A 27,785-nucleotide genomic window follows, 5' to 3' on the forward strand; every position below is an offset into this window, starting at 1 on the left:
TGTGCGTCTTATATCAAATCCCGACGCAATTTCTGTATTTCATCGTCAATGAGAAGGTCCAAGGGATAGAGTAAAGCTGCTGTAGTGCATCGGAATCTAATATTGATCTCCCAGGATTCGCTCAAAGCAAACCAGAAAAAATTGGGAAGATTTACTCTTCTTGTACTTAATTCGGCATTTTGCCTTTTGTATTAAATCCCGACGCAATTTATGTGTTTCATCGTCAATGTGAAGGTCCAAGAGATAGAGTAAAGCTGCAGTAGTGCATCGGAATCTAATACTTATCGCCCAGGAAACGCTCAAAGCAATTCTGAAAAAATTGAGAAGTTTTAATCTTCTTGCACTTAAGTCGGCATTGTGCCTTTTGTATTAAATCCCGACGCAATTTCTGTGTTTATTCGTCATTATCAAGGTCCATGGGATAGAGTAAATCTGCAGTAGTGCATCGGAATCTAATACAGATCACCCAGGAAACGCTCTAAGCAAACCACAAACAATGAGACGATTTACTCTTCTTGTACCTAAGTCGGCATTGTGCTTTTTTTATTAAATCCCGACGCAATTTCTGTGTTTCATCGTAAATGTGAAGGACCATGGGTTAGAGTAAAGCTGCAGTAGTACATCGGAAACAAATACTGATCTCCCGGGAAACGCACAAAGCAAACCACAAACAGTGAGAAGATTGACTTTTCTTGTACTTAAGTCGGCATTGTGCATTTTGTATTAAATCCCGACATTTTTACTGTGTTTCATCGTCAAATTGAAGGTCCAAGGGATAGTGTAAAGCTGCTGTAGTGCATCGTAATCTAATTCTGATCTCCCAGGAAACACTCTAACAAACCACAAACAATGAGAAGATTTACTCTTCTTGTACCTAAGTCGGCATTATGCCTTTTCTGGTAAATCCCGACGCAATATCTGTTTTTCATCGTCAATGTAGAGGTCCAAGGGATAGAGAAAAGCTGCAGTTGTGCATCGGTTTCTAATACTGATCTCCCAGGAAACGCCCAAAGCAAACCACAAACAATGAGAAGATTTACTCTTCTTGTACTTAAGTCTGCATTGTGCCTTTTGTATTAAATCCCGACGCAATTTCTGAATTTCATCGTCTATGTAACCCATGAACCATGGACCTTGCCGTTGGTGGGGAGGCTTGCGTGCCTCAGCGATACAGATAGCCGTACCGTAGGTGCAACCACAACGGAGGGGTATCTGTTGAGAGGCCAGACAAATGTGTGGTTCCTGAAGAGGGGCAGCAGCCTTTTCAGTAGTTGCAAGGGCAACAGTCTGGATGATTGACTGATCTGGCCTTATAACAATAACCAAAACGGCCTTGCTGTGCTGGTACTGCGAACGGCTGAAAGCAAGGGGAAACTACAGCCGTAATTTTTCCCGAGGGCATGCAGCTTTACTCTATGATTACATGTTGATGGCGTCCTCTTGGGTAAAATATTCCGGAGGTAAAATAGTCCCCCATTCGGATCTCCGGGCGGGGACTACTCAAGAGGATGTCGTTATCAGGAGAAAGAAAACTGGCGTTTTACGGATCGGAGCGTGGAATGTCAGATCCCTTAATCGGGCAGGTAGGTTAGAAAATTTAAAAAGGGAAATGGATAGGTTGAAGTTAGATATAGTGGGAATTAGTGAAGTTCGGTGGCAGGAGGAACAAGACTTCTGGTCAGGTGACTACAGGGTTATAAACACAAAATCAAATAGGGGTAATGCAGGAGTAGGTTTAATAATGAATAAGAAAATAGGAATGCGGGTAAGCTACTACATACAGCATAGTGAACGCATTATTGTGGCCAAGATAGATACGAAGCCCACACCTACTACAGTAGTACAAGTTTATATGCCAACTAGCTCTGCAGATGACGAAGAAATTGAAGAAATGTATGATGAAATAAAAGAAATTATTCAGATTGTGAAGGGAGACGAAAATTTAATAGTCATGGGTGACTGGAATTCGAGTGTAGGAAAAGGGAGAGAAGGAAACATAGTAGGTGAATATGGATTGGGGGACAGAAATGAAAGAGGAAGCCGCCTGGTCGAATTTTGCACAGAGCACAACATAATCATAACTAACACTTGGTTTAAGAATCATGAAAGAAGGTTGTATACATGGAAGAACCCTGGAGATACTAAAAGGTTTCAGATAGATTATATAATGGTAAGTCAGAGATTTAGGAACCAGGTTTTAAATTGTAAGACATTTCCAGGGGCAGATGTGGACTCTGACCACAATCTATTGGTTATGACCTGTAGATTAAAACTGAAGAAACTGCAAAAAGGTGGGAATTTACGGAGATGGGACCTGGATAAACTAAAAGAACCAGAGGTTGTACAGAGATTCAGGGAGAGCATAAGGGAGTAATTGACAGGAATGGGGGAAATAAATACAGTAGAAGAAGAATGGATAGCTTTGAGGGATGAAGTAGTGAAGGCAGCAGAGGATCAAGTTGGTAAAAAGACGAGGGCTAGTAGAAATCCTTGGGTAACAGAAGAAATATTGAATTTAATTGATGAAAGGAGAAAATATAAAAATGCAGTAAGTGAAACAGGCAAAAAGGAATACAAACGTCTCAAAAATGAGATCGACAGGAAGTGCAAAATGGCTAAGCAGGGATGGCTAGAGGACAAATGTAAGGATGTAGAGGCCTATCTCACTAGGGGTAAGATAGATACCGCCTACAGGAAAATTAAAGAGACCTTTGGAGATAAGAGAACGACTTGTATGATTATCAAGAGCTCAGATGGAAACCCAGTTCTAAGCAAAGAAGGGAAAGCAGAAAGGTGGAAGGAGTATATAGAGGGTCTATACAAGGGCGATGTACTTGAGGACAATATTATGGAAATGGAAGAGGATGTAGATGAAGATGAAATGGGAGATACGATACTGCGTGAAGAGTTCGACAGAGCACTGAAAGACCTGAGTCGAAACAAGGCCCCCGGAGTAGACAATATTCCATTGGAACTACTGACGGTCTTGGGAGAGCCAGTCCTGACAAAACTCTACCATCTGGTGAGCAAGATGTATGAAACAGGCGAAATACCCTCAGACTTCAAGAAGAATATAATAATTGCAATCCCAAAGAAAGCCGGTGTTGACAGATGTGAAAATTACCGAACTATCAGCTTAATAAGTCACAGCTGCAAAATACTAACACGAATTCTTTACAGACGAATGGAAAAACTAGTAGAAGCCAACCTCGGGGAAGATCAGATTGGATTCCGTAGAAACACTGGAACACGTGAGGCAATACTGACCTTACGACTTATCTTAGAAGAAAGATTAAGGAAAGGCAAACCTACGTTTCTAGCATTTGTAGACTTAGAGAAAGCTTTTGACAATGTTGACTGGAATACTCTCTTTCAAATTCTAAAGGTGGCAGGGGTAAAATACAGGGAGCGAAAGGCTATTTACAATTTGTACAGAAACCAGATGGCAGTTATAAGAGTCGAGGGACATGAAAGGGAAGCAGTGGTTGGGAAGGGAGTAAGACAGGGTTGTAGCCTCTCCCCGATGTTGTTCAATCTGTATATTGAGCAAGCAGTAAAGGAAACAAAAGAAAAATTCGGAGTAGGTATTAAAATTCATGGAGAAGAAATAAAAACTTTGAGGTTTGCCGATGACATTGTAATTCTGTCAGAGACAGCAAAGGACTTGCAAGAGCAGTTGAACGGAATTGACAGTGTCTTGAAAGGAGGATATAAGCTGAACATCAACAAAAGCAAAACAAGGATAATGGAATGTAGTCTAATTAAGTCGGGTGATGCTGAGGGAATTAGATTAGGAAATGAGACACTTAAAGTAGTAAAGGAGTTTTGCTATTTGGGGAGCAAAATAACTGATGATGGTCGAAGTAGAGAGGATATAAAATGTAGGCTGGCAATGGCAAGGAAAGCGTTTCTGAAGAAGAGAAATTTGTTAACATCCAGTATTGATTTAAGTGTCAGGAAGTCATTTCTGAAAGTATTCGTATGGAGTGTAGCCATGTATGGAAGTGAAACATGGACGATAAATAGTTTGGACAAGAAGAGAATAGAAGCTTTCGAAATGTGGTGCTACAGAAGAATGCTGAAGATTAGATGGGTAGATCACATAACTAATGAAGAAGTATTGAATAGGATTGGGGAGAAGAGAAGTTTGTGGCACAACTTGACCAGAAGAAGGGATCGGTTGGTAGGACATGTTCTGAGGCATCAAGGGATCACCAATTTAGTATTGGAGGGCAGCGTGGAGGGTAAAAATCGTAGAGGGAGACCAAGAGATGAATACACTAAGCAGATTCAGAAGGATGTAGGTTGCAGTAGGTACTGGGAGATGAAAAAGCTTGCACAGGATAGAGTAGCATGGAGAGCTGCATCAAACCAGTCTCAGGACTGAAGACCACAACAACATGTAAAGGTTCAAGTGATAGAGTAAAGCTGCAGTAGTACATCGGAATCTAATTCTGATCTCCCAGGATACGCTCAAAGCAATCCACAATCAATGAGAAGAATAACTGTTCTTGTACTTAAGTCGGAACTGTGCTTTTTGTATTAAATCCCGACGGACTTTCTGTGTTTCATCGTCAATGTGAAACACCAAGGGTTAGAGTAAAGCTGCAGTAGTTCATCGGAATCTAATACTGATCTCCCAGGAAACGCTCAAAGCAAACCACAAACAACGAGAAGATTTACTCTTCTTGTACTTAAGTCGGCATTATGCATTTTGTATCAAATCCCGATGCAATTTCTGCGTTTCATCGTCAATGTGAATGTCCAAGGGATAGAGTAAAGCTGCAGTAGTGCATCGGTTTCTAAACTGATCTCCCAGGAAACGCCCAAAGCAAACCACAAACAATGAGAAGATTTACTCTTCTTGTACTTAAGTTGGCATTGTGCCTATTGTATTAAATCTCGACGCAAATGAGTTTCATCGTCAATGTGAAGGTCCAAGGGATAGAGCAATACTGCAGTAGTGCAGCGGAATCAAATAGAGATCTCCCAGGAAACGCTCAAAGCAAGCCACAAACAGTGAGAAGATTTACTCTTCTTGTACTTAAGTCGGCATTGTGCCTTTTGTATTAAATCCCGACGCAATTTCTGTGTTTCAACGTCAAAGTGAAGCTCCAAGGGATAGAGCAATACTGCAGTAGTGCATCAGAACCTAATAGAGACATCCCAGGAAAAGCTCAAAGCAAACCACAAACAGTGAGAAGATTTACTCTTCTTGTACTTAAGTCGGCATTGTGCCTTTTGTATTAAATCCCGACGGTTTTACTGTGTTTTATCGTCAATTTGAAGGTCCAAGGGATAGAGTAAAGCTGCAGTAGTGCATCGGATTCTAATACTGATCTCCGAGGAAAGGCAAAGGGAACCACAAACAATGAAAGGAGCTACCGTTCTTGTACTTAAGTCCGCATTGTGCCTTTCGTATTAAATCCCGACGCAAATTCTGCGTTTAATCGTCAATGTCAAGGTCCAAGCCATGGAGTAAATCTGCAGTAGTGCATCGGAATCTAATACAGATGACCCAGGAATTACTCTAAGCAAACCACAAACAATGAGCCGATTTTCTCTTCTTGTACTTAAGTCGGCATTGTGCCTTTTGAATTAAATCCCGACGCAATTACTGTGTTTCATCGGCAATGTGAAGGACCAAGGGATAGAGTAAAGCTGCAGTAGTGCATCGGAATCTAATACTGATCCCCTAGGAAACACTAATAGCAAACCACAAACAATGAGAAAATTTACACTTCCTGTACTTAAGTCGGCATTGTGCCTTGTGTATTAAATCCCGACGCAATTGCTGTGTTTCATCGTCAGTGTGAAGGTACATGGGATAGAGTAAAGCTGCTGTAGTGCATCGGAATCTAATACTGATCTCCCAGGAAAGGCAAAGGAAACCACAAACGATGAGAAGATTTACTCTTCTTGTACTTAAGTCAGCATTTTGCATGTTGTATTAAATCCCGACGCAATTTCTGTGTTTTATCGTCAACGTGAAGGTCCAAGGGATAGAGTAAAGCTGCAGTATTGCATCGGAATCTAATACTGATCTCCCAGGAAACGCTCAAAGCAAACCACAAAGATGAGAAGATATACTCCCTTTGTACATGTCAGCATTGTGCCTTTTGCATTAAATCCCGATGCAATTTCTGTGTTTCATCGTCAAGTGAAGGTCCAAGTGATAGAGTAAGGCTACTGTAGTGCATGAGAATTTAATACTTATTTCCCAGTAAACGAACAAAGCAAACCAAAAACAATGAGAAGATTTACCCTTCTTGTACTTAAGTCGACATTGTGATTTATGTATTAAATCCCGACGCAATCTCTGAGTTTCATCGTCAATGTGAAGGTTCAAGGGATAGAGTAATTCTGCAGTAGTGCATCGGAATCTAATACAGATTTCCCAGGAAAGGCTCAATGCAAACCACAAACAATGAGAAGATTTACTCTTCATGTACTTAAGTCGGTATGGTGCTTTTTGTACTTAATAGCGACGCACTTTCTGTGATTCATCGTCAATGTGAAGGTCCAAGGGATGGAGAATTGCCGCAGTAGTGCATCGGAATCTAATACTTATCTCCCAGGAAACGCTCAAAGCAAACGACAAACAATGGGTTGATATACTCTTCTCGTACTTAAGTTGGCATTGTGCCTTTTGTATTAAATCCCGACGTAATTTCTGTGTTTAATCGTCAATGTGAAGGTACATCGGATACAGTAAAGCTGCAGTAGTGCATCGGAATCTAATACTGATCTCCCAGGAAAGGCAAAGGAAACCACAAACTATGAGAAGATTTACTCTTCTTGTTCTTAAGTCAGCATTTTGCCTGTTGTATTATATCCCGACGCAATTTCTGTGTTTCCTCGTCAATGTGAAGATCCATGGGATACAGTAAAGCTGCAGAAGTGCATCGGTATCTATTACTGATCCCTTAGGAAACGCTCAAAGCAAACCACAAACAATGAGTAGATTTACTCTTCTTGTACTTTAGTCGGCATTTTGCTTCTTGTATGAAATTTCGACGGTTTTACTGTCTTTCATCATCAATTTGAAGGTCCAAGGGATAGAGTAATGCTGCAGTAGTGCATCGGAATCTAATACTTAGCTCCCAGGAAGCTCTCACAGCAAACCACAAACAATAATAAGATTTACTCTTCTTGTACTTAAGTTGGCATTGTGCCTTTTGTATTAAATCTCAACGACTTTACTGTGTTTCATCGTCAATCTGAAGGTCCAAGGGATAGAGTAAAGCTGCTGTAGTGCATCGTAATCTAATACTGTTCTCCCAGGAATCGCTCAAAGAAAAAACCACAAACAATGAGATGATTTACTCTTCTTGTACTTAAGTCGGCATTGTGCCTTTTGTATTAAATCCCGACGCAATTTCTGTGTTTCATCGTCAATATGAAGTTCCAAGGCATAGACTAAATCTGCAGTAGTGCATCGGAATCTATTACTGATCACCCAGGAAACGCTCAAAGCAAACCACAAACAATGAGAAGATTTACTCTTCTTGTACTTTAGTCGTCATTGTGCCTTTTGTATTAAATCCCGACGCAATGTCTGTGTTTCTTCGGCAATGTGAAGATCCAATGGATAGATTAAATCTGCAGTAGTGCATCGGAATCTAATACTGATCTCCCAGGACACGCTCAAAGCAAACCACAAACAATGAGAAGATTTACTCTTCTTGTACTTTAGTCGTCATTTTGCCTTTTATATTAAATCCCGACGCAATTTCTTTGTTTTATCGTCAACGTGTAGGTCCTAGGGACGGAGTAAAACTGCAGTAGTGCATCGGAATCTAATACTTATCTCCCAGGAAACGCTCAAAGCAAACCTTAAAGAATGAGAAGATTTACTCTTCTTGTACTTAAGTAGGTGTTGTGCCTTTAGTACTAAATAGCGACGCAATTTCTGTGTTTCGTCGTCAATTTGAAGGTCCAAGGGATACAGTAAAGCTGCTGTAGTGCATCGGAATCTAATACTGATCTCCCAGGAAACTTTCAAACAAACCACAAACAATGAGAAGATTTACTCTTCTTGTACTTAAGTCGGCATTGTGCCATTTGTATTAAATCCCGACGCAATTTCTGAATTTCATCGTCAATGTGAAGGTCTAAGTGATAGAGTAAAGGTGTAGTTGTGCATCGGAATCTAATTCTGATCTCCCAGGATACGCTCAAAGCAATCCACAATCAAGGAGAGGAATTACTGTTCTTGTACTTAAGTCGGAATTGTGCTTTTTGTGTTAAATCACGACGGACTTTCTGTGTTTCATCGTCAATGTGAAGCACCAAGGGATAGAGTAAAGCTGCAGTTGTGCATCGGAATCTTATACTGATCTCCCAGGACATGCTCAAAGCAAAACAGAAACAATGGGGGGATTTACTCTTCTTGTACTTAAGTCGGAATTGTGCCTTTTGTATTAAATCCCGACGCTATTTCTGTGTTTATCGTCAATGTGAACGTCCAAGTGATAGAGCAAAGCGGCAGGAGTGCGTGGGAATCATATAATGATCTCCCAGGAAACGCTCAAAGCAAACCACAAACTGTGAGATTTACTCTTCTTGTACTTAAGTCGGCATTGTGCCTTTTGTATTTAATCCCGACGGTTTTACTGTGTTTCATTGTCAATTTGAAGGTCCAAGGGATAGAGTAAAGCTCGTGTAGTGCATCGAAATCTAATACTGATCTCCCAGGAAACGCTCAAACAAACCACAAACAATGAGAAGATTTACTCTTCTTGTACTTAAGTCGGCATTGTGCATTTTATATTATATCCCGACGCAATTTCTGTGTTTCATCGTCAATGTGAAGGTCCTAGGGATAGAGTAATGCTACAGTAGTGCATCGGATTCCATTACTTATCTCCCAAGAAACGCTCAAAGCAATCCGCAAACAATGAGAAGATATACTCTTCTCGTACTTAAGTCGGCATTCTGCCTTTTGTATTAAATCCCGACGCAATTTCTGTGTTTCATCGTGAATGTGAAGGTACAAGAGATAGAGTAAAGCTGCAGAAGTGCATCGGAATCTAATACTGATCTCCCAGGAAACGCTCAAAGTAAACCACAAACAATGAGAGGATTTGCTCTTCTTGTCCTTAAGTCGCCATTGTGCGTTTTGTATTAAATCCCGACGCAATTTCCGTGTTTCATCATCAATGTGAGGGTCTAAGGGATAGAGTAAATCTGCACTAGTGCATCGGAATCTAATACTGATCACCCAGGAAACGCTCAAAGCAAACCACAAACAATGAGAAAATTTACTCTTCTTGTACTTTAGTCGTCATTTTTCCTTTTATATTAAATCCCGACGCTATTTCTGTGTTTTATCGTCAACGTGTAGATCCTAGGGACGGAGTAAAGCTGCAGTAGTGCATCGGAATCTATTACTGATCTCCCAGGATACGCTCAGAGCAAACCACAAACCATGAGAAGATATACTCCTCTTGTACTTTAGTCACCACTATATTTTTTGCTTTAAATCCCGAGGCAATTTCTGCGTATACTCGTCAATCTGAAGGTCCAAGGGATAGAGTAATCCTGCAGTAGTGCATAGGAATCTAATACTGATCTCCCTGGAAACGCTCAAAGCAAACCACGAACAATGAGAAGGTTTACTGTTCCTGTGCTAAAGTCGGCATTTTGCCTCTTGTATTAAATCCCGACCGGTTTACTGTGTTTCATCGTCAATTTGAAGGTCCAAGGGATAGAGTAAAGCTGCTGTAGTGCATCGGTATCTAATAGTGCTCTCCCAGGAAACGATCAAAGCAAACCACAAGCAATGAGAGGATTTACTCTACTTGTACTTAGGTCGGCATTGTGCATTTTGTATTAAATCCTGACGCAATTTCTGTGTTTAATCGTCAATGTGAACTCCCAAGGGGTAGAGCAAATCTGCAGTAGTGCATCGGAATCTAATACTGACCTCCCAGGAAACGCTCAGAGCAAACCACAAACAATGAGAAGATTTACTCTTCTTGTACTTAATTCAACATTGTGCCTTTTCTATTAAATCCCGACGATTGTTCTGTGTTTCATCGTCAATGTGAAGGTCCAAGGGATAGAGTAAAGCGGCAGTAGTGCACCGGAATCTAATACTGATCCCCCAGGAAACGCTCAAAACAAACCACAAACTATGAGAAGATATACTCCTCCTTTACTTATGTCAGCATTGTGCCTTTTGTATTAAATCCTGACGCAATTTCGGTATTTCATCGTCAATGAGAAGGTCCAAGGGGTTGAGTAAAGCGGCAGTATTGCATAGGAATCTAATTCTGATCTCCCAGGAAACGCTCAAACAAACCACAAACAATGAGAAGATTTACTCTTCTTGTACTTAAGTTGGCATTGTGCCTTTTGTATTAAATCCCGACGGCTTTACTGTGTTTCATCGTCAATTTGAAGATATAAGTGATAGAGTAAAGTTGCTGTAGCGCCTCGTAATCTAATACTGATCTCCCAGGAAACGCTCAAAACAATCCACAAACAATGAAAAAATTTACTCTTCTTGTACTTTAGTCGGCATTTTGCCTTTTGTATGTAATCCCGACGGTTTTACTGTCTTTCATCGTCAATTTGAAGGTCCAAGGGATAGAGTAAAGCTGCAGTAGTGCTTCGGAATCTAGTACTGATCCCATAGGAAACGCACAAAGCAAATTACAAACAATGAGAAGATTTACTCTGCTTGTACTTAAGTCGGCATTGTGCCTTTTGTATTAAATCCCGACGCAATTTCTGTGTTTCATCGTCAATGTGAAGCTCCAAGGGATAGAGTAAAGCTGCAGTAGTTCATCGGAATCTAGTACTGATCCCATAGGAATCGCACAAAGCAAATTACAAACAATGAGAAGATTTACTCTGCTTGTACTTAAGTCGGCATTGTGACTTTTGTATTAAATTCCGACGCGATTTCTGTGTTTCATCGTCAATGTGAAGGACCAAGGGTTAGAGTAAAGCTGCAGTAGTGCATCGGAATCTAATTCTGATCTCCCAGGAAGCGCTCAAAGCAAACCACAAACAATGAGAAGATATTTTCTTCTTGTACTTAAGTCGTCAATGTGATTTTTGTATTAAATCCCGACGCAATTTCTGTGTTTCATCGTCAATGTGAAGCTCCAAGGGATAGAGTAAAGCTGCAGTAGTGCTTCGGAATCTAGTACTGATCCCATAGGAAACGCACAAAGCAAATTTCAAACAATGAGAAGATTTACTCTGCTTGTACTTAAGTCGGCATTGTGCCTTTTGTATTAAATTCGAAGCGATTTCTGTGTTTCATCGTCAATGTGAAGGACCAAGGGTTAGAGTAAAGCTGCAGTAGTGCATCGGAATCTAATTCTGATCTCCCAGGAAGCGCTCAAAGCTAACCACAAACAATGAGAAGATATTTTCTTCTTGTACTTAAGTCGTCAATGTGCCTTTTGTATTAAATCCCGACGCAACTTCTGAGTTTCATCGTCAGTGTTAAGGTCCAAGGGATATAGTAAAGCTGCTGTAGTGCATCGGAATCTAATACTGATCTCCCAGGAATCGCTCGAAGCAAACCACATACAATGAGGTAATTTACTCTTCTTGTACTTAAGTCGGCATTGTGCCTTTTGTATTAAATCCCGACGCAATTTCTGTGTTTCATCGTCATTGTGAGGGTCCAAGAGATAGGGTAATGCTGCAGAAGTTAATCGGAATTTAATACTTATCTCCCAGGAAACGCTCAAAGCAAACCCGAACCATTGAGAAGATTTACTCTGCTTGTACTTAAGTCGGCATTGTGCTTAGTGTATTAAATCCCGACGCAATTGCTGTGTTTCATCGTCAATGTTAAGGTACAAGGGATAGAGTAAAGCTGATGTAGTGCATCGGGATCTAATACTGATCTCCCAGGAAAGGCAAAGAAAACCACAAACTATGAGAAGATTTACTCTTCTTGTTCTTAAGTCAGCATTTTGCCTGTTGTATTAAATCCCGCCGCAATTTCTGTGTTTCCTCGTCAATGTGAAGATCCATGGGTTACAGTAAAGCTGCAGAAGTGCATCGGTATCTATTACTGATCCCTTAGGAAACGCTCAAAGCAAACCACAAACAATGAGTAGATTTACTCTTCTTGTACTTTAGTCGGCATTTTGCCTCTTGTATGAAATTTCGACGGTTTTACTGTCTTTCGTCGTCAATTTGAAGGTCCAAGGGATAGAGTAATGCTGCAGTAGTGCATCGGAATCTAATACTTAGCTCCAGGAAGCTCTCACAGCAAACCACAAACAATAATAAGATTTACTCTGCTTGTACTTAAGTTGGCATTGTGCCTTTTGTATTAAATCTCAACGGCTTTACTGTGTTTCATCGTCAATCTGAAGGTCCAAGGGATAGAGTAAAGCTGCTGTAGTGCATCGTAATCTAATACTGTTCTCCCAGGAATCGCTCAAAGAAAAAACCACAAACAATGAGATGATTTACTCTTCTTGTACTTAAGTCAGCTTTGTGCCTTTTGTATCAAATCCCGACGCAGTTTCTGTGTTTCATCGTCAATGTCAGGGTCCAAGAGATAAAGCTGCAGTAGTTCATCGGAATTTAATACTTTTCTCCCAGGAAACGCTCAAAGCAAACCACAATCAATGAGAAGATATTTTCTTCTTGTTCTTAAGTCGTCAATGTGCCTTTTGTATTAAATCCCGACGCAATTTCTGTGTTTCATCGTCAGTGTGAAGATCCAAGGGATATAGTAAAGCCGCAGTCGTGCATCGGAATCTAATACTGATCTCCCAGTAAGGTAAAGGATACCACACACAATGAGAAGATTTACTCTTCCTGTACTTAAGTCGGCATTGTGCCTTTTGTATTAAATCCCGACGCAATTTCTGTCTTTCATCGTCAATATGAAGGTCCAAGGCATAGACTAAATCTGCAGTAGTGCATCGGAATCTATTACTGATCACCCAGGAAACGCTCAAAGCAAACCACAAACAATGAGAAGATTTACTCTTCTTGTACTTTAGTCGTCATTGTGCCTTTTGTATTAAATCCCGACGCAATGTCTGTGTTTCTTCGGCAATGTGAAGATCCAATGGATAGATTAAATCTGCAGTAGTGCATCGGAATCTAATATTGATCTCCCAGGACACGCTCAAAGCAAACCACAAACAATGAGAAGATTTACTCTTCTTGTACTTTAGTCGTCATTTTGCCTTTTATATTAAATCCCGACGCCATTTCTTTGTTTGATCGTCAACGTGTAGGTCCTAGGGCGGAGTAAAACTGCAGTAGTGCATCGGAATCTAATACTGATCTCCCAGGATACGCTCAGAGCAAACCAAAAACCATGAGAAGATATATTCCTCTTGTACTTAAGTCACCACTGTGCTTTTGGCTTTAAATCCCGAGGCAATTTCTGCGTATCATCGTCAATCTGAAGGTCCAAGGGATAGAGTAATCCTGCAGTAGTGCATATGAATCTAATACTGATCTCCCAGGAAACGCTCAAAGCAAACCACGAACAATGAGAAGATTTACTGTTCCTGTGCTGAAGTCGGCATTTTGCCTTTTGTATTAAATCCCGTCCGGCTTACTGTGTTTCATCGTCAATTTGAAGGTCCAAGGGATAGAGTAAAGCTGCTGTAGTGCATCGGTATCTAATAGTGCTCTCCCAGGAAACGATCAAAGCAAACCACAAGCAAAGAGAGGATTTACTCTACTTGTACTTAAGTCGGCACTGTCCATTTTGTATTAAATCCTGACGCAATCTCTGTGTTTAATCGCCAATGTGAACTCCCAAGGGGTAGAGCAAATCTGCAGTAGTGCATCGGAATCTAATACTGACCCCCCAGGAAACGCTCAGAGCATTCCACAAACAATGAGAAGATTTACTCTTCTTGTACTTAATTCAACATTGTGCCTTTTCTATTAAATCCCGACGATTGTTCTGTGTTTCATCGTCAATGTGAAGGTCCAAGGGATAGAGTAAAGCGGCAGTTGTGCAACGGAATCTAATACTGATCCCCCAGGAAACGCTCAAAACAAACCACAAACAATGAGAAGATATACTCCTCCTTTACTTATGTCAGCATTGTGCCTTTTGTATTAAATCCTGACGCAATTTCTGTATTTCATCGTCAATGAGAAGGTGGTGGTGGTGGTGGTTAGGGTTTAACGTCCCGTCATGAGAAGGTCCAAGGGGTAGAGTAAAGCGGCAGTATTGCATAGGAATCTAATTCTGATCTCCCAGGAAACGCTCAAAGCAAACCACAAACAATGAGAAGATTTACTCTTCTTGTACTTAAGTTGGCATTGTGCCTTTTGTATTAAATCCCGACGTTTTTACTGTGTTTCATCGCCAATTTGAAGATCCAAGGGATAGAGTAAAGCTGCTGTAGCGCATCGTAATCTAATACTGATCTCCAAGGAAACGCTCAAAACAATCCACAAACAATGAAAAGATTTACTCTTCTTGTACTTAAGTTGGCATTGTGCCTTTTGTATTAAATCTCAACGACTTTACTGTGTTTCATCGTCAATCTGAAGGTCCAAGGGATAGAGTAAAGCTGCTGTAGTGCATCGTAATCTAATACTGTTCTCCCAGGAATCGCTCAAAGAAAAAACCACAAACAATGAGATGATTTACTCTTCTTGTACTTAAGTCGGCATTGTGCCTTTTGTATTAAATCCCGACGCAATTTCTGTGTTTCATCGTCAATATGAAGTTCCAAGGCATAGACTAAATCTGCAGTAGTGCATCGGAATCTATTACTGATCACCCAGGAAACGCTCAAAGCAAACCACAAACAATGAGAAGATTTACTCTTCTTGTACTTTAGTCGTCATTGTGCCTTTTGTATTAAATCCCGACGCAATGTCTGTGTTTCTTCGGCAATGTGAAGATCCAATGGATAGATTAAATCTGCAGTAGTGCATCGGAATCTAATACTGATCTCCCAGGACACGCTCAAAGCAAACCACAAACAATGAGAAGATTTACTCTTCTTGTACTTTAGTCGTCATTTTGCCTTTTATATTAAATCCCGACGCAATTTCTTTGTTTTATCGTCAACGTGTAGGTCCTAGGGACGGAGTAAAACTGCAGTAGTGCATCGGAATCTAATACTTATCTCCCAGGAAACGCTCAAAGCAAACCTTAAAGAATGAGAAGATTTACTCTTCTTGTACTTAAGTAGGTGTTGTGCCTTTAGTACTAAATAGCGACGCAATTTCTGTGTTTCGTCGTCAATTTGAAGGTCCAAGGGATACAGTAAAGCTGCTGTAGTGCATCGGAATCTAATACTGATCTCCCAGGAAACTTTCAAACAAACCACAAACAATGAGAAGATTTACTCTTCTTGTACTTAAGTCGGCATTGTGCCATTTGTATTAAATCCCGACGCAATTTCTGAATTTCATCGTCAATGTGAAGGTCTAAGTGATAGAGTAAAGGTGTAGTTGTGCATCGGAATCTAATTCTGATCTCCCAGGATACGCTCAAAGCAATCCACAATCAAGGAGAAGAATTACTGTTCTTGTACTTAAGTCGGAATTGTGCTTTTTGTGTTAAATCACGACGGACTTTCTGTGTTTCATCGTCAATGTGAAGCACCAAGGGATAGAGTAAAGCTGCAGTTGTGCATCGGAATCTTATACTGATCTCCCAGGACATGCTCAAAGCAAAACAGAAACAATGGGGGGATTTACTCTTCTTGTACTTAAGTCGGAATTGTGCCTTTTGTATTAAATCCCGACGCTATTTCTGTGTTTATCGTCAATGTGAACGTCCAAGTGATAGAGCAAAGCGGCAGGAGTGGGTGGGAATCATATAATGATCTCCCAGGAAACGCTCAAAGCAAACCACAAACTGTGAGATTTACTCTTCTTGTACTTAAGTCGGCATTGTGCCTTTTGTATTTAATCCCGACGGTTTTACTGTGTTTCATTGTCAATTTGAAGGTCCAAGGGATAGAGTAAAGCTCGTGTAGTGCATCGAAATCTAATACTGATCTCCCAGGAAACGCTCAAACAAACCACAAACAATGAGAAGATTTACTCTTCTTGTACTTAAGTCGGCATTGTGCATTTTGTATTATATCCCGACGCAATTTCTGTGTTTCATCGTCAATGTGAAGGTCCTAGGGATAGAGTAATGCTACAGTAGTGCATCGGATTCCATTACTTATCTCCCAAGAAACGCTCAAAGCAATCCGCAAACAATGAGAAGATATACTCTTCTCGTACTTAAGTCGGCATTCTGCCTTTTGTATTAAATCCCGACGCAATTTCTGTGTTTCATCGTGAATGTGAAGGTACAAGAGATAGAGTAAAGCTGCAGAAGTGCATCGGAATCTAATACTGATCTCCCAGGAAACGCTCAAAGTAAACCACAAACAATGAGAGGATTTGCTCTTCTTGTCCTTAAGTCGCCATTGTGCGTTTTGTATTAAATCCCGACGCAATTTCCGTGTTTCATCATCAATGTGAGGGTCTAAGGGATAGAGTAAATCTGCACTAGTGCATCGGAATCTAATACTGATCACCCAGGAAACGCTCAAAGCAAACCACAAACAATGAGAAAATTTACTCTTCTTGTACTTTAGTCGTCATTTTTCCTTTTATATTAAATCCCGACGCTATTTCTGTGTTTTATCGTCAACGTGTAGATCCTAGGGACGGAGTAAAGCTGCAGTAGTGCATCGGAATCTATTACTGATCTCCCAGGATACGCTCAGAGCAAACCACAAACCATGAGAAGATATACTCCTCTTGTACTTTAGTCACCACTCTGCTTTTTGCTTTAAATCCCGAGGCAATTTCTGCGTATACTCGTCAATCTGAAGGTCCAAGGGATAGAGTAATCCTGCAGTAGTGCATAGGAATCTAATACTGATCTCCCTGGAAACGCTCAAAGCAAACCACGAACAATGAGAAGGTTTACTGTTCCTGTGCTAAAGTCGGCATTTTGCCTCTTGTATTAAATCCCGACCGGTTTACTGTGTTTCATCGTCAATTTGAAGGTCCAAGGGATAGAGTAAAGCTGCTGTAGTGCATCGGTATCTAATAGTGCTCTCCCAGGAAACGATCAAAGCAAACCACAAGCAATGAGAGGATTTACTCTACTTGTACTTAGGTCGGCATTGTGCATTTTGTATTAAATCCTGACGCAATTTCTGTGTTTAATCGTCAATGTGAACTCCCAAGGGGTAGAGCAAATCTGCAGTAGTGCATCGGAATCTAATACTGACCTCCCAGGAAACGCTCAGAGCAAACCACAAACAATGAGAAGATTTACTCTTCTTGTACTTAATTCAACATTGTGCCTTTTCTATTAAATCCCGACGATTGTTCTGTGTTTCATCGTCAATGTGAAGGTCCAAGGGATAGAGTAAAGCGGCAATAGTGCACCGGAATCTAATACTGATCCCCCAGGAAACGCTCAAAACAAACCACAAACTATGAGAAGATATACTCCTCCTTTACTTATGTCAGCATTGTGCCTTTTGTATTAAATCCTGACGCAATTTCGGTATTTCATCGTCAATGAGAAGGTCCAAGGGGTTGAGTAAAGCGGCAGTATTGCATAGGAATCTAATTCTGATCTCCCAGGAAACGCTCAAACAAACCACAAACAATGAGAAGATTTACTCTTCTTGTACTTAAGTTGGCATTGTGCCTTTTGTATTAAATCCCGACGGCTTTACTGTGTTTCATCGTCAATTTGAAGATATAAGTGATAGAGTAAAGTTGCTGTAGCGCCTCGTAATCTAATACTGATCTCCCAGGAAACGCTCAAAACAATCCACAAACAATGAAAAAATTTACTCTTCTTGTACTTTAGTCGGCATTTTGCCTTTTGTATGTAATCCCGACGGTTTTACTGTCTTTCATCGTCAATTTGAAGGTCCAAGGGATAGAGTAAAGCTGCAGTAGTGCTTCGGAATCTAGTACTGATCCCATAGGAAACGCACAAAGCAAATTACAAACAATGAGAAGATTTACTCTGCTTGTACTTAAGTCGGCATTGTGCCTTTTGTATTAAATCCCGACGCAATTTCTGTGTTTCATCGTCAATGTGAAGCTCCAAGGGATAGAGTAAAGCTGCAGTAGTGCATCGGAATCTAGTACTGATCCCATAGGAATCGCACAAAGCAAATTACAAACAATGAGAAGATTTACTCTGCTTGTACTTAAGTCGGCATTGTGACTTTTGTATTAAATTCCGACGCGATTTCTGTGTTTCATCGTCAATGTGAAGGACCAAGGGTTAGAGTAAAGCTGCAGTAGTGCATCGGAATCTAATTCTGATCTCCCAGGAAGCGCTCAAAGCAAACCACAAACAATGAGAAGATATTTTCTTCTTGTACTTAAGTCGTCAATGTGATTTTTGTATTAAATCCCGACGCAATTTCTGTGTTTCATCGTCAATGTGAAGCTCCAAGGGATAGAGTAAAGCTGCAGTAGTGCTTCGGAATCTAGTACTGATCCCATAGGAAACGCACAAAGCAAATTTCAAACAATGAGAAGATTTACTCTGCTTGTACTTAAGTCGGCATTGTGCCTTTTGTATTAAATTCGAAGCGATTTCTGTGTTTCATCGTCAATGTGAAGGACCAAGGGTTAGAGTAAAGCTGCAGTAGTGCATCGGAATCTAATTCTGATCTCCCAGGAAGCGCTCAAAGCTAACCACAAACAATGAGAAGATATTTTCTTCTTGTACTTAAGTCGTCAATGTGCCTTTTGTATTAAATCCCGACGCAACTTCTGAGTTTCATCGTCAGTGTTAAGGTCCAAGGGATATAGTAAAGCTGCTGTAGTGCATCGGAATCTAATACTGATCTCCCAGGAATCGCTCGAAGCAAACCACATACAATGAGGTAATTTACTCTTCTTGTACTTAAGTCGGCATTGTGCCTTTTGTATTAAATCCCGACGCAATTTCTGTGTTTCATCGTCATTGTGAGGGTCCAAGAGATAGGGTAATGCTGCAGTAGTTAATCGGAATTTAATACTTATCTCCCAGGAAACGCTCAAAGCAAACCCGAACCATTGAGAAGATTTACTCTACTTGTACTTAAGTCGGCATTGTGCTTAGTGTATTAAATCCCGACGCAATTGCTGTGTTTCATCGTCAATGTGAAGGTACAAGGGATAGAGTAAAGTTGATGTAGTGCATCGGAATCTAATACTGATCTCCCAGGAAAGGCAAAGAAAACCACAAACTATGAGAAGATTTACTCTTCTTGTTCTTAAGTCAGCATTTTGCCTGTTGTATTAAATCCCGACGCAATTTCTGTGTTTCCTCGTCAATGTGAAGATCCATGGGTTACAGTAAAGCTGCAGAAGTGCATCGGTATCTATTACTGATCCCTTAGGAAACCCTCAAAGCAAACCACAAACAATGAGTAGATTTACTCTTCTTGTACTTTAGTCGGCATTTTGCCTCTTGTATGAAATTTCGACGGTTTTACTGTCTTTCGTCGTCAATTTGAAGGTCCAAGGGATAGAGTAATGCTGCAGTAGTGCATCGGAATCTAATACTTAGCTCCAGGAAGCTCTCACAGCAAACCACAAACAATAATAAGATTTACTCTGCTTGTACTTAAGTTGGCATTGTGCCTTTTGTATTAAATCTCAACGGCTTTACTGTGTTTCATCGTCAATCTGAAGGTCCAAGGGATAGAGTAAAGCTGCTGTAGTGCATCGTAATCTAATACTGTTCTCCCAGGAATCGCTCAAAGAAAAAACCACAAACAATGAGATGATTTACTCTTCTTGTACTTAAGTCAGCTTTGTGCCTTTTGTATCAAATCCCGACGCAGTTTCTGTGTTTCATCGTCAATGTCAGGGTCCAAGAGATAAAGCTGCAGCAGTTCATCGGAATTTAATACTTTTCTCCCAGGAAACGCTCAAAGCAAACCACAATCAATGAGAAGATATTTTCTTCTTGTTCTTAAGTCGTCAATGTGCCTTTTGTATTAAATCCCGACGCAATTTCTGTGTTTCATCGTCAGTGTGAAGGTCCAAGGGATATAGTAAAGCTGCTGTAGTGCATCGGAATCTAATACTGATCTCCCAGGAATCGCTCAAAGCAAACCACATACAATGAGATAATTTACTCTTCTTGTACTTTAGTCGGCATTGTGCCTTTTGTCTTAAATCCCGACGCAATGTCTGTGTTTCTTCGTCAATGTGAAGGTCCAATGGATAGAGTAAATCTGCAGTAGGGCATCGGAATCCAATACTGATCTCCCAGGACACGCTCAAAGCAAACCACAAACAATGAGAAGATTTACTCTTCTTGATCTTAAGTTGGCATTGTGCCTTTAGTATTAAATCCCGACGGCTTTACTGTGTTTCATCGTCAATTTGAAAGTCCAAGGGATAGAGTGAAGCTGCTGTAGTGTATCAGAATCTAATACTGATCTCCCAGGAAACGCTCAAAGCAAACCACCAACAATGAGAGGTTTTACTCTTCTTTTACTTAGGTCGGAATTGTGCCTTTTGTAATAAATCCCGACGCAATTTCTGTGTTTCATTGTCAATGTGAAGGTCCAAGGGATAGAATAAAGCTGCGGTAGTGCATCGGTATCTAACACTGATCACCCAAGAGACGCTCAAAGAGAACCACAAACAATGAGAAGATTTACTCTACTTGTACTTCTGTCGGCATTGTGCCTTTTGTATTAAAACCCGACGCAATATCTGTGTTTCATCGTCAATGAGAAGGTCTAAGTGACGGAGTAAAGCTGCAGTAGTGGATCGGAATCTAATACTGATCTCCCAGGAAACGCTCATAGCAAACCACAAACAATGAGAAGTTTTAATCTTCTAGTACTTAAGTCGGCATTGTGCCATTTGTATTAAATTCCGACGATTGTTCTGTGTTTCATCGTCAATGTGAGGGTCCAAGGGATAGAGTAAAGCGGCAGTGGTGCATCGGAATCTAATACTGAACTCCCAGGGAACGCTCAAAGCAAACCACAAACAATGAGAAGATTTACTCTTCTTGTACTTTAGTCGCCATTCCGCCTTTTGTATTAAATCCCGACGCAATTCCAGTGTTTTTTCGTCAATGTGAAGGTCCAATAGACAGAGTAAATTTGCAGTAGTCCATCGGAAACTAATTCCGATCTCCCAGGAAACGCTCAAAGGAATCCACAAACAATGATAAGATTTACTCTTCTTGTACTTAGGTTGGAATTGTGCTATTTGTATTATATCCTGAAGGATTTTCTGTGTTTCATCGTCAATGCGAAGGTCCAAGGGATAGAGTAAAGCTGCTGTAGTGCATCGGAATCTAATAATGATCCCCTAGGAAACGCTCAAAGCAAACCACTAACTATGAGAGGATTTACTCTTCTTGTACTTAAGTCGGCATTGTGCCTTTCGTATTAAATCCCGACGCAATTTCTCTGTTTCATCGTCAATGTGAAGGTCCAAGGGATTGAGTAAAGCTGCAGTAGTGCATCGGAATCTAATCCTTATCTCCCAGGAAAGGCAAAGGAAACCACAAAAAATGAGAAGATTTACTATTCTTGAACTAATGTCGGCATTGTGCCTTTTGTATTAAATCCCGACGCAATTTCTGTGTTTCATCGTCATTGGGAAGGTCCAAGGGATAGAGTACAACTGCAGTAGTGCATCGGAATCTAATACTGATCCCCCAGGAAACGCTCAAATGATACCACAAACAATGAGAAGACTTACTCTTCTTGTACTTAAGTCGGCATTGAGCCTTTTATATTAAATCCCGACGCAATTTCTGTTGTTTATCGTCAATGTGAATGTCCAAGGGATAGAGTAAAGCTGCAGTAGTGCATCGGAATCTAATACTGAACTCCCAGGAACGCTCAGAGCAAACCACAAACAATGAGAAGATTTACTCTTCATGTACTTAAGTCGCCATTGCGCCTTTTGTATTAAATCCCGACGCAATTTCTGTGTTTCATCGTCAATCTGAAGGTCCAAGGGGTAGAGTAAAGCTGCAGTAGTTCATCGGAATCCATTACTGATCCCCAAGGAAACGATCAAAGCAAACCACAAACTATGAGAAGATGTACTCTTCTTGTACTTAAGTCGGCATTGTGCCTTTTGTATTAAATCCCGATGCAAATTCTGTGTTTCATCGTCAATGAAAAGGTCCAATAGATAGAGTAAATCTGCAGTAGTGCGTCTAAATCTAATACTGTTCTTCCAGGACACGTTAAAAGTAAACCACAAACAATGAGAAGATTTACTCTTCTCGTACTTAAGTTGGCATTGTGCCTTTTGTATTATATCCCGACGGCTTTGCTGTGTCTCATCGTCAATTTGAAGGTCCAAGGGATAGAGTAAAGCTGCAGTAGTGTATCGGAATCTAATACTGATCTCCCAGGAAACGCTCAAAGCAAACCACAAACAATGAGATGAATTACACTTATTGTACTTATGTCGCAAATGTGCTTTTGTATTAAATCCCGACGCAATTTCTGTGTTTCATCATCAATGTGAATGTCCAAGGGATAGAGTAAAGCTGCTGTAGGGCATCGGAATCTAATACTGATCCCCCAGGAAACGCTCAAATGATACCACAAACAATGAGAATATTTACTCTTCTTGTACTTAAGTCGGCATTGAGCCTTTTATATTAAGTCCCGACGCAATTTCTGTGTTTCATCGTTAATGTGAAGGTCCAAGGGATAGAATAAAGCTGCGGTAGTGCATCGGTATCTAACACTGATCACCCAAGAGACGCTCAAAGCGAACCACAAACAATGAGAAGATTTACTCTACTTGTACTTCTGTCGGCATTGTGCCTTTTGTATTAAAACCCGACGCAATATCTGTGTTTCATAGTCAATGAGAAGGTCTAAGTGACGGAGTAAAGCTGCAGTAGTGCATCGGAATCTAATACTGATCTCGCAGGAAACGCTCATAGCAAACCACAAACAATGAGAAGTTTTAATCTTCTTGCACTTAAGTCGGCATTGTGCATTTTTTATTAATTCCCGACGCAATTTCTGTGTGTCATCGTCAATGTGAAGGTCCAGGGGATAGAGTAATCCTGTAGAAGTGCATCGGAATCCAATACTTATCTCCCAGGATACGCTCAAAGCAAACCACAAACAATGAGATGTTTTACACTTCTTGTACTTAAGTCGGCATTTTGCCTGTTGTATTAAATCCCGACGCAATTCCAGTGTTTCATCATCAATCTGAAGGTCTAAGTAATAGAGTAAATTTGCAGTAGTGCATCGGGATCTAATTGTGTTCGCCCAGGAAACGCTCAAAGGAATATACAAACAATGATAAGATTTACTCTTCTTGTACTTAGGTCGGAATTGTGCTATTTGTATTACATCCCGAAGGATTTTCTGTGTTTCATCGTCAATGTGAAGGTCCAAGGGATAGAGTAAAGCTGCTGTAGTGCATCGGAATCTAATACTGATCTCCCCGGAAACGTTCAAAGCAAACCACAAACAATGAGAAGATATACTCTTCTTGTACCTAAGTCGGCATTGTGCCTTTTGTATTATATCCCGACGGCTTTATTGTGTTTCATCGTCAATTTGACGGTCCAAGTGATAGAGTAAAGCTGTGGTAGTGCTTCGGAATCTAATACTGTTCTCCCAGAGATGGCAAAGGGATCCCCAAGCAATGAGAAGATTTACTCTTCCTGTACTTAAGTCGGCATTTTGCCTTTTGTATTAAATCCCGTTGCAATTTCTGTGTTTTGTCGTCAACGTGTAGGTCCTAGTGATAGAGTATAGCAACAGTAGTGCATCGGAATCTAATATTGATCTCCCAGGATACGCTCAAAGCAAACCACAAACCATGAGAAGATATACTCCTCTTGCACTTAAGTATGCACTGTGCTTTTTGCATTAAATCCCGAGGCAATTTCTGTGTGTCATCGTCAATGTGAAGGTCCAGGGGATAGAGTAATCCTGTAGAAGTGCATCGGAATCCAATACTTATCTCCCAGGAAACGCTCAAAACAAGCCACAAACAATGAGAGGATTTACACTTCTTGTACTTAAGTCGGCATTGTGCATTTTGTATTAAATCCCGACGCAATTTCTGTGTTTCATCGTCAATGGGGAGGTCCAAGGGATTGAGTAAAGCTGCAGGAATGCATCTGAATCTAATACTGATCCCCTTTGGAACGCTCAAAGCAAACCACAAACAATGAAAAGAATTACTCTTCTTGTACTTAAGTGGGCATTGTGAATTTAAAATTAAATCCCAACGCTATTTCTGTGTTTCATCGTCAATGTGAATGTCCAAGGGATAGAGTAAAGCTGCAGTAGTGCATCGGACTCTAATACTTATCTCCCAGGAAACGGTCAAAGCAAACCTGAAACATTCAGAAGATTTACTCTTCTTGTACTTAAGTCGGCATTGTGCCTTTTGTATAAAATCCCGACGCAATTTCAGTGTTTCATTGTCAATGTGACGGTCCAGGGGATAGAGTAAAGCTGCAGTAGTGCATCCGAATCTAATAGTGATCACCTAGAAACGCTCAAAGCAAGCCACAAACAATGAGAGGATTTACTATTATTGTACTTAAGTCGGCATTGTGCGTTTTGATTTTAAATCCCGACGCAATTTCTGTGTTTCATCGTCATTGTGAAGGTCCAAGGGATAGAATAAAGCTGCAGTAGTGCATCGGAAACTAATACTGATTTCCTAGGAAAGGCAAAGGAAACCACAAACAATGAGAAAATGTAATGTTATTGTACTTAAGTCGGAATTTTGCCGTTTGTATTAAATCCCGTCGCAAGTAACGTGTTTCATCGTCAATGTGAGTTTCCAAGGGATAGAGTAAAGCTGCAGTAGTGCATTGGAATCTAATACTGATCCCCCAAGAAACGCTCCAAGCAAATAACAAACAATGAGAAGATATACTCCTCTTTTACTTAAGTCAGCATTGTGGCTTTTGCATTAAATCCCAATGCAAATTCTGTGTTTCATCGTCAATGTGAAGGTCCTTATAATAGAGTAATCTTGCAGTAATGCTGCGGAATCTAATACCGATCTCAATGGACACGCTCAAAGCAAACCACAAGCAATGAGAAGATTTACTCTTCTTGTACTTAAGTCGGCATTGCGCCTTTTGTATTAAATCCCGACGAAATTTCTGTGTTTCATGGTCAATGTGAAGCTCCAAGGGAAAGAGTAATTCTGCAGCAGTGTATCGGAATCTAATACTTATATCCCAGGGAAAGCTCAAAGCAAACCACAAACAATGAAAAGATGTACTCCTCCTTTACTTATGTCAGCATTGTGCCATTTTTATTAAATCCCGACGCAATATCTGTGTTTCATCGTCAATGAGAAAGTCCAAGGGATAGAGGAAAGCTGCTGTAGTGCATCGGAATCTAATACTTATCTCCCAGGAAAGGCAAAAGAAACCACAAGCAATGAGAAGATTAACTCCTCTTGAACTTTTGTCGGCATTGTGCCTTTTGTTTTAGATCCCGACGCAAGTTCTGTGTTTCATCGTCATTGGGAAGGTCCAGGGGATAGAGTAAAGCTGCTGTAGTGCATCGGAATCGAATACTAATCTCCCCGGAAACGTTCAAAGCAAACCACACCAATGAGAAGATATACTCTTCTTGTACCTATATCGGCATTGTGCCGTTTGTACTAAATCCCGACGCAGTTTCTGTGTTTCATGGTCAATGTGAAAGTCCAAGGGATAGAGTTATGCTGCAGTAGTTCATCGGAATCTAATACTGATCCCCTAGGAAACGCTCAAAGCAAACCACAAACTATGAGAAGACTTACTCCTCTTGTACTTAAGTCGGCATTGTGCCTTTTGTATTAAATCCCGACGCAATTTCTGTGTTTCATCGTCAATGTGAAGGTCCAACGGATAGAGTAGAGATTAAGCAGTGAATCGGAATCTAATACTGATCTCCCGGGAAAAGCCCAAAGCAAACCACAAACAATGAGATGATTTACTCTTCTTGTAATTAAATGTGCATTGTGCCTTTTGTATTAAATCCAGACGCAATTTCTGTGTTTCATCGTCAAAGTGAACGTCCAAGGGATAGAGTAAAGCTGCAGTAGTGCATCGGAATCTTATACAGATCTCCCAGGAAACGCTCAAAGCAAACCGCAGACAATGAGAAGATTTTCTCTTCTTGTACTTAAATCAACTTTGTGCCTTTTGTATCAGATCCCGACGCAATTTCTATGTTTCATCGTCAATATGAAGCGCCAAGGTATTGAATTAAGCTGCAGTAGTGCATCGGAATCTAATACTGACCTCCCAGGAAACGCTCAAAGCAAACGACGAACAATAAGAACATTTACTGTTCTTATACTTAAGTCGGCATTGTGAATTTTGTATTAAATCCTGACACATGTTCTGTGTTTCATCGTCAATGTGAAGGTCCAAGGGATAGAGTTATCATGCATTAGTGCATCGGATTTAATACTGGTCTCCCAGGAAACGCCCAAAGCAAACCACAAACAATGAGAAGATTCACTCTTCTTGTACTTAACTCGGCATTGTGCCTTTCGTATTAAATCCCGACGCAATTTCTGTGTTTCACCGACAATGTGAAGGTCCAAGGGATAGAGTAAAGCAGCAGAAGTGCATCGGAATCTAATACTGATCTCCAAGGAAATGCTCCAAGTAAACCACGAACAATGAGAAGATTTACTCTTCTTGTACTTAAGTCGTCAATTTGCCTTTTGCATTAAATCCCGACGCAATTCCTGTATTTCATCGTCACTGTGAAGGTCCAAGGGGTGGAGCAATCATGCAGTAGTGCAACGGAATCTAATACTGATCTCCCAGGAAAGGCTCAAAGCAAACCACAAACAATGAGAAGATTTACTCTTCTTGTACTCAAGTCGGCATTGTGCCTTTTGTATTAAATCCCAACGCAATTTCTGTGTTTCACTGACAATGTGAAGGTCCAAGGGATAGCGTAAAGCAGCAGAAGTGCATCGGAATCTAATACTGATCTCCAAGGAAACGCTCCAAGTAAACCACGAACAATGAGAAGATTTACTCATCTTGTACTGAAGTCGGCATTGTGCCTTTTGCATTAAATCCCAAGGCAATATCTGTGTTTCATCGCCATTGTGAAGGTCCAAGGGATAGAGTGAACCTGCAGTATTGCATTGGAATCTAATACTGACCTCCCAGGTAACGCTCAAAGCAAACCACGAACAATAATTTACTCTTCTTGTACTTAAGTCGGCATTGTGACTTTTGTATTAAATCCCGACCCATTTTCTGTGTTTCATTGTCAATGGGAATGTCCACGGGACAGAGTAATCATGCAGTAGTGCATCGGAATCTAATACTGATCTCCCAGGAGACGTTAAAAAAAACCACAAACAATGAGAAGATTTAGTCTTCTTGTACTTAAGACGGCATTGTGCGTTTTGCATTAAATCCCGACGCAAATTCTGTGCTTCATCGTCAATGTGAAGGTCCAAGGGATAGAGGAAAGCTGCAGTAGTACTTCGGAATCTAATACTGATCTCCCAGGAAACGCTCAAACCAAAACGCAAACAATGAAAAGATTTATTCTTCTTGTACTTAAGTCGGCATTGTGCCTTTTGAATAAATTCCTGACGCAATTCCTGTGTTTCTTCGTCAATGTGAAGGTCTAAGCGATAGAGTAAAGCTGCAGTAGTGCATCGGAATCTAATACTGATCTCCATGGAAACGCTCAAAGCAAACCACAAACAATGAGAAGATTCATTCTTCTTGTACCTAAGTCGGCATTGTGCCGTTTGTATTAAATCCCGACGCAATGTCTGTGTTTCATCGTCAATGTAAAGGTCCAAGGGATAGAGTAAAGCTGCAGTAG

This window comes from Schistocerca piceifrons, chromosome X, assembly GCF_021461385.2.
Source record: "Schistocerca piceifrons isolate TAMUIC-IGC-003096 chromosome X, iqSchPice1.1, whole genome shotgun sequence".
In the NCBI taxonomy this organism is placed as follows: Eukaryota; Metazoa; Arthropoda; class Insecta; order Orthoptera; family Acrididae; genus Schistocerca; species Schistocerca piceifrons.